Source organism: Cyprinodon variegatus, unplaced genomic scaffold, assembly GCF_000732505.1.
Source record: "Cyprinodon variegatus isolate N-32 unplaced genomic scaffold, C_variegatus-1.0 Scaffold93, whole genome shotgun sequence".
NCBI classification, from domain to species: Eukaryota; Metazoa; Chordata; class Actinopteri; order Cyprinodontiformes; family Cyprinodontidae; genus Cyprinodon; species Cyprinodon variegatus.
In genome coordinates this window covers 524104-541921 of record NW_015150546.1, presented here as the reverse complement: position 1 = coordinate 541921, position 17818 = coordinate 524104, and the positions used below count along the sequence as shown (strand labels likewise).

General features: G+C 35.4%; 1 protein-coding gene across 1 annotated transcript in view; it reads right to left on the bottom strand.

The window, feature by feature from the left end:
• LOC107084129 (zinc finger protein 541-like) overlaps positions 1-12543 on the bottom strand; it is a 27646-nt gene extending 15103 nt beyond the window's left edge. The window contains exon 1 of the mRNA XM_015373816.1: positions 12496-12543. The gene's annotated coding sequence lies outside the window, so the exon portion shown is untranslated. The remainder of the gene's footprint in view (positions 1-12495) is intronic.
• Positions 12544-17818: the final 5275 nt, after the last annotated feature.

The following is a 17818-nucleotide window of genomic DNA, read 5'->3' as shown; positions in this document are numbered from 1 at the left end:
TTTTTTCTATTCTATTCTGTTATTCTATTCTATTCTAGTCTATTCTTTTCTATTCAAATAATTGCAGGCAGCCTACAGGGACGGTCAAGTCTGGGTGCTGCTCTCAGTCATCTGAAGTTTCATGAGCAGCACGTTTTGACCAGCAGAAGCTCTTCAATCAGCTACCTTCATATTTGTCAACATAGGCATTCAAATGACTTTACAGTCTAAAAGTACACAAATATCTTAATTTGCAATTAAGATAAGGCTTGCAATTTCTTAAGAAGATTTGCAAGCCTATAATTTCAGGTCAACAATAGGAGACGAATAAACAAAATGCTCATCTCCAGCCCTGATTCCTGCACTGTGGCATCAGATGGGGAAAAAACAAGATGCATCTGCTGCCTACTATTAGAAAATAAAAAATCCACATGACTGTCACACAAAACGAAAGAGCATCAACACATCTCATCTCATCCTTTTCAAAACTCTCACCTTCTTAAACCTATAGAGACTACCATTGCCTCTATAACTATTGCCGCATATGTTCTGCACATTGTGTAAACTGCAATTTAACTTGCTTTGCAAAAATCGTGGGCAAGGTCTTAGTTCTTTTCTTCTATATTTAAGGAGATGTTTGAAAAGAATTCCTCTGCAATTAGAAACATTAAATTTTCCTGAGCAACTATGCATTAATTTCTCAGTGGAAAAAAACAGCGCATCCATATTTCAGAAGCAGACTTTGCAAAAGTACAGAGTGAACTAGTTCCATCAGTACAGCCAAAATTCTGCATGTAGACATGTAGTTAGATAGTTATATCTTGCAGGTATGTGATGCTAAAATGTAACATGAAGTTTGACAGAAAGATTTTTTTTAAAAGATCCAAATATCTGACATTTAAAACATCACAATGTTTTACAATCTACATTATGCCAACAGCGCTGTACATTTTCATTTATGAAGTTTCTTTCATGCTTAAGGAATTTTTGTATCACATTATTAATATTGGACACATACATGCCAAATTCAACAACCGACATCAAGTATATGTCTTAAAGATTTTAGGCAGCCTAAATTCAGATTTTTCAAAAGTTTTCCTTAAGTATATATATATATATATATTAGTATAATAAAAATGTATAAACATGACCTAGCAAAAAGGCGCTAGTTTAAAAGCTTAGTTTAGTTTATATGCAAAAGTCAGAACTTAATTGCACATAAACGTAAATCATATTACGATACTGCAAAGAAAGTAAATTATAAGATATTATAAAATATAAACTAAGAAGTGATTCTTTCCATAGCAGACATACTTATTTAGTTTTCAAACATATCCATGAAACTATGCTCTTTTTGTAGATGATCACGATGTTAAGGTTTTCGCCAAAGTATTAATACTTTCAATTAAACCCGACATTACGTATCTGCAAGATTATAAATGAGTAATGGCTGAAGAGCTGTATAATATAATGAATAACAGCTGTCGCCACAATATCAGTGTCTGCACCATCACTCAGGAGTTTATATTATACTATATCCCAAGTGTCAAACATTATCTCTCTGTATGTTTATAATATTTTTGGCCAGGTGAACAGACTTTATCTGCCTTTAATCCACAGGCCTGATGCTGTATTGGCTAAGTTATTGAAGCTCTCAGAGAGTGGTGCAACCATTGCACGGGTCAATGCCGTTATTGCAATATTTAACCGTTACTGAAGTCAAATATATTTCCCTAAACTGTTGCACCGAATGCAAGGAATAAACCTCCAAAACATGATAACGGCATGGTTATCATGCTCTTCACAATACAGAAATCGCTTCTCGGAAAACTTGAATTCTATAATAAAGATGGTCTGAGGGAAACTTGCTTAATTGATTAATTTATTTTTTATTTTTAGATAAAAAAAATAAATGGTGAGGAGGTTGATTCCTTGGCTATTTTTTGACAGTGCTTAGAGGTGGGTCCGAATTAGGCGACAGATCGAAAATCCTAAAAATACTTTTTTCACAATTAGTTGAATACAAGAAATCAGACTCTATCTGAAATATATGTGTTATACCCTCAACCTTGATAGAGATTAAAATGATCATAATTGTTTTTTTGTTGTTTTTTTATGTGTTAATTGTGGCTCTGCTTTCCCTTTTTATGTTTCCCAAGTAAAATCCATTTTAACGGACATGAGATTTGCTCCATGAGCTGAATTAGGTATTTGACCTGACTGTACTTTAACTATTTTCCCCCATGCTGTATTTCTTCTTCTTTCTTTTAAAGAAAAAATATGAACTTTTCCATCCGTCTATATTTTGTTTTTTTCTCCACCTTGTCCAGCCGGCACAGGAGCTCCAGTCCAATTTACTTACAGTGCAAACCAAAGGTGAATCTGAGTGCCATGTGTGTGGAAATGTGACTGAGTTAATGCTGAGGTCATTTATTCAGTGTTACTACGCTTCTGAAAACCTCATCATTAATATGTATTACTGATAATAATGTGGTAAAATTAGAATAACCTCCTAATTAACATGAGTAATACACATAAATATGTTTATATTCGTGTAAATACATTTCCCTTTGTTGTAAAAAGCTAATTTCCTCTGCAGCTGAATTGTTTGCACCTGATTTAAATCACAAGAAAGCCCCTAATATTCAACAGGATTAAAATAGTCTTTCTTCATGGTTTGGAGCATTTAGCCTTTGACAACAAAGAGGATGCCAAAATCCTAACTCTGCAAGGAGGATCTTTTTTTTTATTTTTTTTTATTTTTTGCAAAACAGAATATAAATGTTTTTGCTATTCTACAAGAACAACTTTAAACATGGATACTGACGATAACCCAGAGAGAAAGAGAGCACAGCTGGGTGTGTCTAACCTTTCCTCATGATGACACTAATTTTCCAATCAGCCTCCTTTAGCAAAACATGTTTCCAAACAAAATGTTACTCCAGAAGAAAAATAGAGTAAAACTAACAGTTAGTGCAGCTGGAACTGTTTGTATAATTTTTAAAGAGCCATTGGAAGTGGATTTTACAAATAAGAAGAATTAATTTGGATTTAAAAAGCTTTATGTTTTATGCTTACTTTGTATATTTTTCTGGATTTTTACCCAGGGAATTCCGTTATCACCATTGTTGGAGCTTCTTTTTTTAATAATTTAATTCTGCACATAAAAATAAATGAAATGTGTTTGTAATGTCATAAAAAATTGGAGAAGAGGTTCACTGTGTGAGTGCACTGGCTGACTCTGATTTGGTATAATGTATCATCAGTATCTGGACTAAAACAGAAGTATTCATTTAAACTGCAGAACCTATCCAACTTCCCATACCCCTAACACTAATTCTCAAGAAAAAAACGTTTACTGCTAAACTGAAGCCACAATATCAGCCTTGGCTGTACTTAAACGAATAGAAATAACGGCCCACATTTTTAAAAGTCCTACTTTTTCGTTGTACAATATTTTTACTTTTTATCTGCTACTAACTACAAAACTTAAAAGACAAATACATTAGGCAAAAAGTCTAGTTGGGCTATTCCACAGTAACGGTAAAGGAATTTTCTCATGTTAAATCAATGTAGAAGTCCCAGAAATTTGGATTAGTATCCTTTAGATAGTTCAGTTCCATCTTAAGGAAAAAAACTAATAAATTCCTTACTTAATGTTAGTTTTTCTGTAATTTTCTTGACTTGGACGAATATATTTAAATGTCCATCATCGTTGCTTCTTCTGCTCTGCTTAAAAGAAGAACTATACAGGCCCATTCTACTGCACTCTGGTTTTATATCTGCTTCCTATGCTGCTCACCAACAGTGATACTCAGAGCTTTACCTTGTTCACTAACAGGAAGACGTAAACGCAAATGGAACAAAATTAGAGGCATAAAAAGATGTTTTTTTGAAGTATTCTTGGTGACTAAAAGTGCAAAATAAATAAAGTTATAGTATCAGAGCAGCGTGTTTTCTGTAACTGAAATTATGAAATCAAAACAAGACTTTATAATAAGTACTCAAAATATTAATTTAAAAAAGATTCTTAAATACCTCTGACAGATATCAGCTCAAACAGAAGCTTGTTGAAAATAAATTGCTTTTGTTTACTCTCCGTTAGATGGACATGGAGGTGGAAGACTCAATCAAAGTGAAAAATTAACATTGATTAAATTCACAAGAAGGTTAAAAGTGAAAGAGAAATAAACAGATTAGATATGCTGATTTTTTTTTCTAAGTAGCACTGGGATACTAACAAGATGATATCAGCTGGACAACCTGCCAACCTTTCTGCTTTGAATCAGGGTCACAGTCGACTGCTTTAACGGTCAGATACCTTAATGAGACTGAAGCGCTCCTTTAGTTTCACGCCATGACTGGAAAAAACAGCTGCTTTTAGCTTCTTCATAAGCAAGGGAGAAGAAAGGAACGCAGGTCAATCCAGCATCTCATTTAAAGCCTTATTGTATCGTAGGACCAATTAAAAGAAACATTAAGCTTTTAGAATCCTGGTAACTTTGATAGCGATACCGGGTCATAACAAATTCATATGAAGAGGCAAATGCAGAGATTCCTCCAACCATTCATTTTAATAATCCTGGTCAGAACTTGACAGCAAACATGGTTGTATTTGCTGCTGTTGTGTGGTTATAGTGGAGCGTCTGACAGAAGGGTCTGCTTGTGAAATCTGTTGACGATTAAAGCAATCAAAACATTCACCTCCCTTAATGCCTGGCCTGTAGATAACAATACCAATCTATCTTGGTTTTGTAATATTGAGGAACAGTTTTCTTTTTTACTTTTCACCTGTCCATAAAAAATCTGCATTATTCAATGATAAATGTATTCGTTTTTGCATATTTCACCTTGGAAATAATTACTTGTGGTTTTGATAGTGTCTTCTGACTATTCTACCTTCTGTTATGCAAAGATGATATAGAACCGTTAATAGAAAACTCTGAGGGTCAAAAGCCCAAACCTGGCCTTACCTGACATTTCATTATAGGTATGTTTCCGAATCAAATTTTTGGTTTAAGTGGAGAGGTTGTTTGAGCCGGTTTTATGAGCATGTGTGAAACCAAATGCGTTTTTAGCGCCGGTTCAGACAGTGCACCTGAATTTTGCTGCAGATGTTTTGCAACGACAGCAAATAGAATCTTTTGAAGCTGAAACGTTGTACATGTTCATCTAGATTTGTTCTGGTTTGCCCCCCCCCCCTTCTCTCCTCCGTCATATCTTACTTAAGACTTGTTTCAGCCTGTCGAATTTGATCCACACGATGCATGTCGCCTTACTGGTTCACCAAACCAATTGTGTCAGAGTCTCTATATCGAATTTTCCAAATATGGAAATCAAATCAGATGCTGCACGGTAACCTAAAATGAACCAAAAAAAGCTAATTTCTGCATATCATTCTGTCATTAAAGTTACTTAGCATAATAAACTAACTGAAAGATTTTCAATATGTTCCTTCTGTCGTGTTTCAGCACATCCTGCTATATCTATATGAGCAGGCCAACGCTGAGAAAAAAGCCGAATGAAAAATGTGTGAATGAAAAGGATGTGAGAGGTTGGAAGGGGGAGTGCAGAGGAGTCGGCACGGGGGAAAACGTTTCTCTGCTTTTCTCTCAAATTCACTGTAAAAACCTGCGGGAGCAGAGGAGGGGGAACGAGACGCTCACTTTTGGACTTTTTGGTTTCTTTCTGGGTTTTAATTTTTTCTTCTATTTCTGTCTTCGTTTGCCTGTCTGTCTTTCTTCCGTCTTTCAGAAAAGCAGCAATGACTGGCGGGAAGTGTGGAACAGAACAGAAGATGAAAGCTGTAAACAACAAATAAAAAAAAAAGAGTTGAAAAAAGAAAAGATACAACCCGGCCTATCTGACTGGTGTACGCTCCGTTTCCAGCTGCCATCATGGTTAAACAACCATATTTGTGGAATAAATGGAACTATTTTTTGCATGTAATGGAAGAAAGGATGACACGATAACATCTCCTAAAAGCCGTAAAAGTGTTTTTAAAAATGAGAACACAAGTGAAACTGCAAACCTAACAGGTCTTCCTAAAAAAGGCACAACTTATTATCTGTTAAAGCTTTTGAAAAACACATTTACACATAAGGCCTTCAGGATGACAGAATTCTTAAAAACAGACTAAAATGAGAGTATTTACCTCGAGAAAGGTTTTATAATGTTAATACAAATGTGCTCAAACATGAAAATTTGATTTGTCTAATCTTATAATTATAATACAATTTATTCACATATTTTACGGAGCACTTTGGAGTAAAGGTTTCGCTTTAATACATGCTAACATGCTATTCACAGTTTTAAGTGAAATGCTGAAAGGGGCAGGAAGCCTCTGCAGCTCCTATACTGTTCAGCATCAAGGTGTAGAAAGATCTTGAACTTTTCCTCACGCCTAAATGAAAGCAGACTCCTTGCCAAGGGATAAAAGCAGGCTAAAAGTAAAGTAAGAGCGTGCTTGACAAGAGCTTTCCTTCAGAAAGCCAGAAAATGTTAAGAGACTTTGCCGCTTGTTCTTTTTTTGCAGCATTTCAGAGCCGCGAATAAGTCGAAAGTCTTCTACAGACTTTAATCGTTTAAGATTTGTGATCTTCAGAGGCAACGTAGGACCAGAACAAGTAGATAAGATGCACCTAGCCTTTGTCAATGTTAGTTTGTGTTTAAAAAATGCAGCTGTAGCTCCATGATGGGCCTTCATATCATAATATAAACCAAATATCCATTTTGCAGAAACTCTGGATAAAAGCGACAGAAGTTTGCTATAAAAACAACTTGATAAAATCCCCCATAAATGATGAATAACATCTCAGTATCATATTTAAACATATATATCCAATCCAATCCACTTTATTTATATAGCACGATTTAAATAAACACAAGGTTTGCAAAGTGCTGCACAAAAAGATAAAATAACTAAAATAAATAAAAGTAAATATAAATATGATATAATATAATATATATATATATATATATATATATATATATATGTATACGTATTTATATAGATATATATAGACATATATATTTAGGTAGATAGATATATACCGGTACATACATATATATGTAAGATATAAAGCTCAGATTCAGATTAGAAAACATCTTCCAACAATAAATGCACTCTTTTAAGACACAGAGCAATGGTATGATCCATTTAAAGTGGGACACGGAAACACAAAGACTATCTTCAGTCAACCTGTGGTTTCAAAGGTCTTAAATATTGGATTCCTCTAGTTAAATATAGGTCATCAAGGTCAACCAGCACACAGAAGAATATATTATCATATTACTGTATGTGAGAAATGTAACTTGTTTATCGAGCAAAAGATGGTTTAAACAACAGATTATAAGATTTTTTTTCAAACTGACAGTGTCTCAAATTGCATAATTGAAGAAAACCCAGTTTCGGTGTTGATCATCATTTGAATACTGCAAATGAGGAAATTCATTGCAAAATTAATCTGATTTTGGAAATATTCGTATAAAGCGGTAAATTTATTCCATATGATCCATCAAAAAAAATTACTTGAAGAGGGACAAGTAGATTTCAACAGTCGAAAGACGCCTCTCCTTTTACAGTGAGATGCTCGGTAACTTTTGAAGGCGAGCGTTGATTTCAAACAAGATACTGTCTGGTCCTGATATTGTTACCTGTGGGTTGGTGAGCAGGGAATAGTCACACGGCATGAAATGAGGACAACACTCGTTACGTTATAATCATGTACAACAATTTAGTTTCTAAATTTACACTTCACTTCTATGAAGCCTGTGGTATGTGTAAAAAGGCCTTAATTGGATAAATAACGGCAGCAGCAAATCTGAAGCGAAAGAAAAATCTTTCATTACTTAAATTTATTTTCTGCAATTGATAATTAAGCTGTTTAAGTGAGACATTGTGAGCAAATATTCAACTTGTAATACATTAATTATTACTTCTCTTAGGTGTAAATAAGAGGAGAAACTGATGACTGGAAATAGGAAAGATTTGAAAATATCCCTTTCAAATAAGCCTCTGAGCACACAGTTCAACTTAAAATTCTACACTGCCTCTACAGTGAGCGGGTTATATATAATAAACTCCTGATCGAAAGTCATTTAACACCATACGATGGTGAATTCCAGACTGTAGGATTTGACGCTAAACGGACAAAGATTTCCATCAAGTCGAAGGTGTTCTAAAGATTCCTGCCTGCTGCAGTCAATCAGCTGAACACTGGGCAAAACAAAACCCAGCTGATACCCCACTGTGTTACCTTATAACCTATTTATCTACCAAATGTAAATATAAATGTTAAGCTACCTCTCGCTTTTTGCATATTTTGACTCCTTGTTTGTCTTGTGTACTTCTTTGCACCATTCATAGCAGAAATGTCCTGTTCCCTTAAAATATTTATTTTTTGTTGTGCCTGGTAGCAACGTTTTTACGATTCCCAATAAAAAAACATGCTTTAAGATGGTTGAATCTCGATCTTCCTCATTAACAAAAGGGCTACAAGGAAACAGCTATTTGCTAAGGTTTAAGTCATTTTGCATAATTTTAAAACAAGCGGAGCAGAGACAAACAAAGCTGAATGAGGACCTACATTTTTAATGCCACCACACACTGAGAAGGACAAAAACAACTAATAATTAAAAAGGAGACTTGCTTCAATATATTGCTCTATCAAAAAATGAATGCTAATAGAATGATACACATCAATATGACATAAATGAAGCATGAATCTATTAAATGCACCTTGGTATGCTTTAGGCTAAAACTAATTATTGTTGCGTTGCTATGAAGGAAATGAGTTATCTAAACATTACTGTGGGAAAAATCGTTGTCTGTGATAAATCCAAAACTGAGAAGCAGTCTTTTTTCCCTTTTAAATGCTGCTGTTTTAAAAAAAAATATATATATGTATAAATATATGTGTGTGTAAATTAGAGGTTGTTTGATTAATTATTTAAAATAAATATATTTTTAAGCAATCTTTTTCTAACATTGCATTTGCTGTGAGAATGCATGGGCATGAGCTTCATAAATAAGAATGACAAATAAGATTATTTTCTTATTTGCATACCTGGAAATGACTGACACCCAATGAGATTAGCTTTTAAAATCATCTTCTGCAATATGATTGCCTTTGTAAGCAGAGTTTCTTTCTTTTTTTTTTTTTAGATTTTATTTTTTTTTACTAAAGAGTGTTTGCATGACTACAGCTATACCACAAACTAACAAGACAGAAAACATCAAACAGGAACAGCTACTAAGATACCATGAAGGGATGACAAGGTTTCATGTGTTACGTTTTACAACAGTGAGGAGTAGTTTAGGATTTTTCCGTTTCTGGAAAGCATCCCTAAACAAAAAGCGTGAAAAAAGTTGGTGGTTTGACCTCAGAGTTTGCAGCTTAAGATTTAAACACCATAAAATAGATCTGTTTTCAGCATGTAACCGTGAGAGAAAGGTTTCAAAGGGAGGCCGCCTCAGCAACGCTGAGGGAACTACAGGTTTCCATGGTTGAGGAGGGAGACACTGCGCGACTGCTTTCCGGATGTTTCATGGCAGAGCGAGTATGCCGAAGCAAGTAACCGCTGCAGAAAAAAAAAATCCATCACATGACATGCGAGGTTAACTTTGGGTAGAACTCATGTAGGAAACACAGTGGAAAAAATGGTTGAACGGTATGTCTGAGGCAAAAAACTGAGCTTTCCAGTCATTCAGCCGCACAACTCATCCAGTGACAGTCATCATGGCGAAGGCCTAACCCGGCTGCTTTAACGGGCCTTTGGTAGCTGGTAAAGACTAAAGACATAAAATAGATGCAATTCGATGCATATTATTGGCTGTCGTCTGCAAAAGCGCATTTTCATTGCAGAAAACATCCAAATAAACCATTAAAAACTTCACAACAGGTGTTGGACACAACGGGCCAAAGGTGTTGCTTAATAAATAAGATCATCAAAGGGTTCATTTATTACAGTAGTTCAATTCAAAAGCTTAACTTCAAACATGTTTTGTAGAAGTGAAGGTTTTGTTTGAGTCACTTTCAGGTGCACTTGTGAAACTGAGTGTTTTGAGCTTTGGTTTAGGCAGGCAGATATACTCTAAGATTTTATTCCTGTTCATTTTGATAATTAAGTCTTACAGCAGGTAAAACCTAAAAAATACAATTTTAAAAATTAAAACCGACAAAATAATGATTTTAATTCAGAAATGTTATGCTGCTATGGTACAGTTCAAGCAGATCTTGAATGACCCGATCCTCAATGAGCTGAATATGCCAAAGACGATTGCCAAGGAAACTAGCCGTCCACAGAATGCTGGATCCAAGCATACTACCGGAAAGTTGGGTGAAAAGAAAATAACGTTGCAGGAAAACATGCAAAGGGAGCAGAATTAACTGCAGTTTTAAGTGGAATGTAAGAAAAAGCCAATTCAATACTTTTTTGGGAGATTGTTTTAAAAGCCAGTCCACTCAGACATGTCCAGGACATGGATAACAACTGTCAAAAAGACAAATAAGAAACCAAGTTCCGAAAGTCTGGAGAAAGAAGATGCTAAAAGATCCATGAGGCCCGTTAGAAAAGTTCTCATCAGTGACGATTTGGGGGAAATTGTCAATTGCTGTTGTGTTCTACTAAGCCATATGTACATGCAGTTTTTATTTTACTATCTTGGCCAGGTCTCCCTTGCAAAAGAGATTTTTAATCTCAATGGGTATTACCTGGTTAAATAAAGGATAAATAAAAATTTTCAAGCTTAGTTACTGCTCTCACTGGCATCCTCACTACCTGCTTTATTAATGTGGAATCACTGTCTTTGAATTACCAGCAGCCTCATCAGCCTTAAACCTGAAAGAGAACCTATTGTTAAGAACGGCAGTGTGCCTATTACTCTGACAGCCTGGCGACTACTATATCAACTCAAATTTCTGCCAGAAGACCTCAGAAAAGCCACAGAATGACCACCTCTGTCCCACATTATACTGATGCACTAATATATATCTAATTAACCCCAGCAGTGCAAGAACTCTATAGAAATAGTCATAATTTACAGTGTTGCTTTACTAAAAATAATTTCAATACATCCTATGTTGACCAACTACGAGTTAGAAGGATTAAAATTATGAGAAGTAGACCCCTTTCAATGCTTAGCTGCATTACGAACTCATATTATTAGATTTTTCTCCTGTAAGAAAATGAATGAAGATGCACCAATATAAGAACAAAATGCACTGGCTGTACAGATGGAAGTAAGGATTACGGAACCAAGAATGGTTTGAATTAAAGCCGAATCACTGGAAAATAAAAATGAGATGAAAGCAACTCAAACGTTTTTGTGGCCGATTTTTGTCATTGATAACTGAAATTTTTACTGAGTCTCAAATGGTTCTAAACACACAATGTTTTCTATCCCACTGTTATATTCCTCGCTTCTCTCTACCAGAGACATAGTGTTTTAGTCTGGAAAACGGATGGAAAAAGGCCCCTTTTCATCTTGACTCCTTTCAACCTGCTGGTTTTATCCTTGAACCATGAAGTCGCTCAGTACAGATGGTGTTTAATCTGGGCCTGCATGTGTTGCCGAAGTTCTACTTCCTAACGTATAAAACACAAACGCGGTTGTTGCCCCAATTCCTATTGCAGATGTCAAAGAAGGTCACAAAACTGAAGGAAGTCAAAAATAGCAACCAGCAGCGACAAGGAAACCTCCGTCTGCAGTTCTGTCCACCTCAATCGACTCAAGTCGAGTTTTCGGCACGTTATGACAACGGGACGAGCCCAAGAGTTAAAATGATCAAAACCTCAGTGAGGAGGCAGGATGAAATCTCTCCTGCCAATACCCATGTCCAATACGTTGAATGCTTTATATAGAGGAGAGTAGACCCTAGCTCTTTGGCTGTCAGGGGCAGGTAGAGGCCCGGTTTATCATGACATCTAAACGATGCTTACAATGAACAAAGTAAGGCTTGTGGTTTTAAGCCTCTCTGTGTGCGAGCCTGTTTAGTGTACAAACCAGCCTGTTGTGGCTTACAACACTCAAGTGCTACAAGTAATGTTAAGGCTTAGAAGAAAAGTGTCACTGTAGATGAAAATCATGATTTAAGAGCTGTTTTGTTTGTCAATGTTATACATCCGAGTCAGGTTTATGGAGTGCTTGTTTAAAGGAACAGTTCAGATTAACATGACAATTATAATCTAATCTAAACATCCAAGTTAAAGGGGCACTTCTTTTCAAGTGTTGGCTAAAGAAGCAAGACTTGATTGCTTTTTATTTGTGAGAATTGTAGAGTTTTGTAGTTTTCAGGCACATTATCTCGACACTTAAAGTCTGAATAAAAATAATGTATGAATTATTCCTTGATATTCCTTGTCATTCTTAATCTAACTGGGCGAGAGAAGCGCTCTGCTGCACCAACTAAGGTGGAGACAGGTTTACTTTCATGCTGCTTTTAGGTCAGCTGTTTAGTTAGGGTTTCTTTAAGCTATAATTTCCTCAAACAAGCAGGATGAAACATGTCTTACCTGTAAGGTTGTCATTACGAGGAGAGATGGCAGTGAAATGTGTTTGGTCTGCTGCTTTGCTACACGTGTGTGTGTGTGCGAGATAGAGAGAAAAGGGGGAGGAGAGAACGAGGACGAACAACAGAGAGATGAAGTTTCACCGCCTTGTTCTTTCAGTTGATCTTTCACTCTCTCATCCAACTTGTCATAACACCACCTCGTTTGTATGTGTGTGTGTGTGTGTGTGTGTGTGTGTGTGTGTGTGTGTGTTTTTGTTATAGAGTGTCTCATAATGATGCTGGAAAGAAGGGTAAAACACCCAAATGTGTGGCATACACCCCACACACACACAAACAAAGTTACAATGACAACCTATATTAGGACTCTACGTTGATTTACATTCATTTTAGATTTCATTTATTTATCATACATATATCTAACCTTGACATTTACCCTAACCATTACATTTACCAGTATATTCCTAGCCCTTATCTTAACCTATATTTTATTCATACCATACCTTTAAACTGACCCCCTAACATTAAAAGTTGGGGTCCACCTCATTAGGACTAGAGCAAGTTCTCCACAAGGCCTGTCGGTCTCAAAAAGGTTACTAAATATGGCAAAAATAAAGGTCCCAAATAGGCACTTTAAAAGACTATACATGCACAAATACACACCAAAAACACACACAAACTTTCAGTTTGAGTGGGGGCTTTTTCACTCTTCTCCCCCCCTCCCTTCTGTGTGCTCTTACGTTGGTGCCTATTGGTTGTACTGCGATAGAAAAAGGCCACCCTCGCACACATTATGCAAATTCACAAACATGCTTTTACACACATCCTAGTAATTTACATGTTTGCAGATCAAACTCATTACGATACAGAAATGGATGTTTGCAGCCAGGTTGTAATGGGTACAGTGGAGGCAAAGCAAATGCCGCAAAATGCTCATTTTCAGAGGAGGAGTTTGGTTTTTTTTCTGTCCCCCACCGAGCAAAAATTGGTTGGAATGACGTTGAAAAGACGACATGATTTATGTCTAAATGACGTATACATTTGGTTGAAAAGTGAAAGGTGAAAGCCATCAGTTGAAAAGACGTTGAAAACATTTATTGGACTAAAGTGGGACAAAATCAGACCGATCAATCACAGCCCAATTTTCAGCAACTGTTTCTGGACTAAATCAAGACTAAGACGGGTTTAAAATAAAACCAACGTCTAAATGACGTCTGTTGTTTGGGGGCCTATTGCTGTAGTTCACAGGTGGTTATAGAGAAATAACCTTTGTTGAAATAAGAGTTCGCTCTGTCTTTCTCATAAAGTGCTCCATAAGAAGATGAAGATTTCTCACACTGTTAAAACAGAATGCAGCTCCAACCTAAATTAATTGCTTCAACTGGTAACAAGTAAATAATTTAGTATATTCAACATATTTCATCAATACGACCTTAGAATTTATCAAGTTAATAGTTGTATATTGGAAAATAAACTTACATTTGTAAAACAGAGTGAAGCTTTGCAGCAATGTCCCATACCACTTATCTTTTACTGCTTTCCTTTTGAACTAATATCATCTTGCCAATTGATACTGGCAGCGTTAGTAATGGATCAAATGCATCCACTGCTAATATTCCTCCTACTATGTGTCACTTCTCCCTCTCATTAACCGGTAACTCTATTTCATATCCAGGAGTCGTCTTAAAACCCTAAGCTGTTCATACCGATCTACTTGGTTATATATGTACATTACCTCAATATTTAGAAAATCTTTTGAATAAATAAGATGACTATTAATCATAGAAATAGCAAAGAATCTGCATGATTTAATCTTACAGAAAAAACTCTCTAAATATTGTATAAAACACCTGTACATCATTATAGTGAGTCGGTTTTCCCTCTAGCTGGTATAAAAAAATAATTTACCTTGACTAAACCAAAATAAATCCTGTTGGTGAAGGTAATTTATTGAAAATATGAGGTTAAAATCCCTTTTATCAAACTGTGAAGTGACATTGGTACATAAAGTTAAATGACAGGTGTGAGAAGCACATGAAAGTCCTTCTGGAAGGATTTATTTCCCCATATTTATTTAGTATAAAGTGAATAAGTATTTATTTTTATTTTTAAATGACATCTAATCATTTGATTTGACAATTTAAAGGCATGTTTAAATATTTAATGGGATATTTATTAATTTTATTGTTCATTTAAAATTGTAATCTTATATATTGAAATATTTATTAATGCATTAAATAAACACATTTTACATGTATTTATGTAATGGCACATTTATATATTCATTTCTCAAAATTTTTTTTTCAGATTTATTGTCATAACAATGTCAAAAGTACAAAGCAACAAAATTAACTCTGCATTTAACCCATCCTCTTGGGGAGCAGTGGGGGAGCAGTGGGCTGCCACTTTGCGGCACCCGGGAAGCAGTGTGGTGCTAAGGGTCTTTGGTTTAGTTATTTCACTGTACATTTTTAATCTAATCATACATCTAATTATTTAATTTTGTCCCTTTTGGTCCTCCTTACATTTATTGGGTTACATCAAGATGAGTCTGAAAATCACCTTTCCAGCACATTGCCGTTTCAACATACACTTTTTGAGACCCTGCTATAAAGTTTGGAAATGACACGACCAAAACTACAAAAGTATAGAATCACAAAGCAGCATAATGGTCCAGACAAATTAACTGTAAGCCCCTCACGACATATTTAGAGAGAGTTAGTGTTGTGAAAGCTTTAACCAAACCCTGCTTCTAAACATATAGAATATTTTTCTTACTTAGAAAAAAGTAAGAAAAATTGCTAACTGATGACGATTTCTATGTTTGGAGTTGTTGCCAAGTTTATTATAGAAATCCTGATATTATCTTTTAAAAAGTGACATCATAGCTTAGAGGTAATACTAAAAGTAAGTGTGGCTCATAGTTCAGTAAAGCTTAAAACACAGTACCAGGTACCATGCTACCACCAACCCCATGCTTCATAGTTCGAAGGATCTTGTATTATTTTATTCACTGAAAAATATTTCTACTGTTTACAAATGATCTTTTAAAAGCAGAATTCTTGTTTTTTTTTATTTGATCTTTGACAAATTACCTTTTCCTTCTACCCTCTGATCGTCTGTGACATTGTGGTTCTTACTGTATTTTCAATCACCTTTTAAAAATCCGCCCTTTCTGAGTAACGCAGTTATTGGTTATGCACTGTTTCCCTCCACATAGATTTTGCGCAATTTTTCGACAGCTACTGCTACTGCCTACTTTTCTTTTTAAGTGTTGCCTTACTGTGGGGAGCTGTTTATCTATTGTAGAGATATGCTCTCAAATTCTTAACCTGTTTCTTAATTTTCCCTTTTATATTTTACATTATGAGGAGTCAAACATGACTCTGCAAAAAGCCTCCAAGTTGAAGCTGGTCTGGTTCTGTATCAACATAGATATTTGTGTATATCGGTTTCTCTGAAGAGAACTGATAAGTATCTGATCTTTTTATTTATTTTAAAGAAAATAAGGCTGTAATAACACAAAGAAGTCAAAGCTACCTGTACAAGGAATAAGTACAAGCAGAAATCTAGTATATACAGTAATGTACAGTATTCATGTGAGGGAGATCTTAAAACAGATATTAAAAACATAAGAGCATAGTAAGTTTATTGTTTTTCAAACAAATTTGAATGAATATTTGCTTTTCAAAGTACATTACCTGCAATAAAAAAAAATATTCAGCCAAATTGAAACATATATATTTTTTTATTTGATCAGATATGTTTGATAACACCAGTACCTCTTGTTGGGGAAAAAAGAAGGAAGTACCGGTAGTCTACTCCTCCAACCAGCGAGCACAGCCCACGGGCTCTTCAGGTCCTTACAGACCTTTCCCTTCTGCAGAATTACGCATACAAGAAGTTCGTAAACAATCACATGTAGTATCATGCCAATCTGCTGTGTTTTTTTTAGTAATTTGTGATTGAAATGATGCATGCGACTGCTATCAATTCAGAGTACTGCATGTGTGAGAAATTTAACCACAATTCTGACTGCAACACACTCAGGGGCTTCTTGGCTTGTACACTGTGAAGACAGAGCATAAAGTCTAGATATTGAGCTTTTCTAAATTGAAACAACAGGCTCTATCTAGTTTGAATGCTCCGCAATTATAAGAAATGCTTTTTATAGATGAGTAGTAAAAGATTTTAGAGTTTATTCTTTTCATGGATACATGTTGCTATGATGCTGAAATATGCTGCTGCTTCTGTATGAAGATGAACTTATTTTAGGGATGTTTAAACATCTTTATCAATCTTTAAAAGTGTGGAGAATGCTGTAAATAAAGTTAATTTTTTCAACATATAAATATGATGATTAGGTCACTTTATCGAGTTAAAATGAGAGCAACGTACAGGGTTTGAATGCCTTATCTGAGTAAACGGTTCCTTCAAGAAGATAATTAATGGCGTACCACCTCCAACTTCCATTTCTTGTATAATTTCTTGTATAATTCTCCTACCATCTTGACAACAATTTATCAGCTTAAGCATTCAAGTCTATGTGTATTTATTTCAAAATGGTAAAATTCCACAATGGTCTTAGCTTTAGCCTGCAAGCATCCAATCTGGAGTTTTTTTGTTTTTTTGTTTTTTTAAGAAGTTAATTCTGGGATAGATGGAATATTTATTACCAGTGACACTTTAACAGAAACTAAAATCAAACATTATGTATTATCCTTTTAAAGCTTCAGTTGACACATTTTTCCGGCTGTGCTCCCATTAATGAGACCAAATCGTGATAATTCACATCTTACCTGATCAGTAAATTTCAACCCAACCAGCAGTAATGCAGTGGCTTTGCTCTGTAACCATAGCGATGTTCTCCATCTCTAGTCCGTTGTGATGGTTAGGGCTCATACATTACCTAATGTTCTATTTCTGTGGGTAATTTACTTTATATCAGTTTTGCATATCTTACAATGTGTAATGAAGATAAGAGACATATTAGAGTGTTGCTATGATGGTTTATTGAGGAGAAACACCCAGCACCACATCTGTTAGTTTAATCTCTAACGTTATGCTCTCTCTGCCTTTTCTCATAGTACCTTTGCCTCGTCTGTTCCTGTTTGGCTGTGACATCATCCTGGAGAGAAATATCAGCTGTGCTGCTTCCATCAAAACCCTTGTTTATAGATGCTGGAGATCAGCCTGTTTTCCAGTGTAGTCCTGTTTCTCTGACTGTGACTGGCTGAATGTGCTCTTTTCATCCTCTGACATGGGAGCTGGTTCGGAGCTCGTCTTCCTGGCTGTGTGTTTCCTGGATGGGCCCGCCTTTTACAGCT